The following is a 2,729-nucleotide window of genomic DNA, read 5'->3' as shown; positions in this document are numbered from 1 at the left end:
AAGTTCTCTTATACATGAAAGCCCGAAATCGGACTATACCGAATCCAATAGTTGCCCAAATTACAAAATTATAACGAAAAAAGGGATTAAAACTGAAAACTTCTTTAATGGTTTGGTTTCGGATTGGCCTATTAACAAATAGAAAACCAATTCAACTAGACCGAAAATGGACCAAAACAACCGATTACCCTTGGCCCAGAGGTCCAGAACCATGGCGGATCTTTACTAGGATCCCACAGGTGCAGACAGTCCAAAATATTGACCACGACCAAGTAAGATCCCCACCTCTCCAAAACACCCTTCCGCCATTTGTGTGTGAATGGAAGAAACTTCCAACCCATTCCCTCCCCTTACCAACGTAATCAAATGTCTTACCACTAAATAAAAAACTTAACAAAATCACGTGGGCCTAACCCGACCAGCGAATCTCAAGGTATATAAATAAATAAAACCCTCCTCCATACCCTACCATTGTCATAGTCATCAAAATATAACTCCAATAGAAAAAGGCTCGCCTGAAGACGTTTCCGATATCTTTGTTATTACCGTTTCCTTCGTATCGTTCTTCTTTGGCTCTCTCTGTTGCTCTGAGTATACGATTTGCGTTTGGGTTCTGAAGCAGAGATGAATAGGGGTTCGAGGATGGCCGGTCAGCTACTAAAGCAGGTCGGGCCACGGTTCTTTTCCACGGCATCCTTGGGCGAACCTGTTACAGAGATTCTGACGACCGGGACTTCTAGTTTCTTCCATACAACTACAAAGACCGTGCCAGTTCGAACCAGCGTGGCTTGGGTTAGGTTCCCAGCAGTTGGTGTACGTCATGGAAGTACCTTGGCCTTGAACAAGGAAGGGGAAGAGAGAGAAGTTAAAACCGATTCAGCCGGGGGTGGACCGAAAAAGGAGAAGACCATCACTAGCTACTGGGGCATAGCTCCTCCTAAAGTTACTAAGGAGGATGGCACGGAATGGAAGTGGAGTTGCTTCAAGGTATGTTGTTAACGTTCTGCTTTTTTTTGTTTCAAAGGAAAATGGAGATGGGTATTTTCGTCATTTCAGTTATTTTATTAAATTATGAAAATCATAATTTATTTTATTGGTTTGGTGGGGTGAAGCCATGGGAGACGTACAAAGCGAATGTTTCGATCGATCTGAAGAAGCATCACGCGTCCCAACTACGTTGTTGGATAAATTAGCTTATTGGACTGTCAAGGGTATCAGATACCCAGCAGATGTCTTTTTCAAGGTATTCATTGGTTGGTTAATCTTTACTTTTATACAAAAATAAATTTCTATTTGAAATGACATAACTAACCTTAGATATCTCTTACTCTACAGACACGATACGATAGTAGGGCTATGTTGCTTGAAACAGTGGCAGCAGTGCCAGGAATGGCTGGAGGAATGCTTTTACACTTAAAATCCCTAAGGCGATTCGAACACAGTGGAGGATGGATTAAAGTTTTGTTAGAAGAAGCAGAGAACGAAAGAATGCATCTCATGACGTTCTTGGAGATTTCTCAGCCAAGGTGGTACGAACGTGCTCTTGTCTTCGCTGTTCAAGGAGTGTTCTTCAATGCTTACTTCTTGGGTTATTTGATTTCACCCAAGTTCGCTCACCGAGTCGTAGGATACTTGGAAGAAGAAGCGATTCATACCTACACCGAGTTCTTGAAGGAACTTGACAAAGGTAATATTGAGAATGTCCCAGCACCGGCTATCGCTATCGATTACTGGCAGATGCCGCCGGATTCTACACTCCGGGATGTCGTGACCGTCTTGAGGGCCGACGAGGCACATCACCGTGATGTTAACCACTATGCATCGGTGAGGATCTTGGCCTTCTTTGCGTTTTTTTTATAGATTGTATCGACACCGGTACAATATCGATATGAATCGGATACAAAATCCTTTATTTTTACTGATACCATTAATCCGTATCGATATTGATACAACCGATCTGATACTAATACCTAAAACCGTGTGGGCTAAAGATTTAATTGAGACTAACAAATGATTTCATTTAATTGGCTTGGTTGCAGGCAAGGACATGAGCTGAGGGATGCCCCTGCTCCAATTGGATATCACTAAAGTCTTGTAAGAAAGAGGGACAGCATTAAATTTAGGGGAAAAAAATTACCAAGTTATAGTATAAAAAAAATATTGTTTTATTTAATTGAATAATACTTTCTTTCAATAAATATGGCTTTTGTTACGAGTTCGTGTTCATTTACAATTACTTATTGTAAATGCATATTAATAAAAGTTGATTATTATTTCATCATATTCATAGAAGACGGTTCACGCATTATCCAAGGGTTCACAAACCCTTATAGGATTTTAGTAATTTTTTCAAAACACCTCCATCCAACATCCAATCTCATTCACTGTGGGTGGAGGAAAACTCAATTTAGATACCCAATTTTGTCACATGTCTTAAAATGAGATAATGATCCGTTTTTATGATCTCAAATATAGTTTGGAATCATTATAAAGAATCTAGTGAGAAAAATTTAGGAAATACCTAAAACAATTCTAAAATTGATTTAATCACCGAAATCTTAAAATTGATTAAAAAGTATTCAATTTGGTAAGTGTTTTACGAAATATTTCATTTTTCTCCTTGTGGAATTGTTTCCTATTTTGTGACTAAATTGAATTCAATTTTATCAATTTCAAAAAATAGTGGGAATGAGGTTTCCAACTCATTTTAATATACTAAAATTGGGGTT

General features: G+C 38.9%; 1 pseudogene; it reads left to right on the top strand.

Moving 5' to 3' along the window:
- The first annotated feature begins 499 nt into the window (after nt 1-499).
- LOC122648279 lies at nt 500-1,860 on the top strand (annotated as a pseudogene).
- Nucleotides 1,861-2,729: the final 869 nt, after the last annotated feature.

This window comes from Telopea speciosissima, unplaced genomic scaffold (assembly GCF_018873765.1).
Source record: "Telopea speciosissima isolate NSW1024214 ecotype Mountain lineage unplaced genomic scaffold, Tspe_v1 Tspe_v1.0690, whole genome shotgun sequence".
NCBI classification, from domain to species: domain Eukaryota; kingdom Viridiplantae; phylum Streptophyta; class Magnoliopsida; order Proteales; family Proteaceae; genus Telopea; species Telopea speciosissima.
The sequence above is the reverse complement of the archived record's forward strand: the minus strand, read 5'-3'. Positions and strand labels throughout refer to the sequence as shown.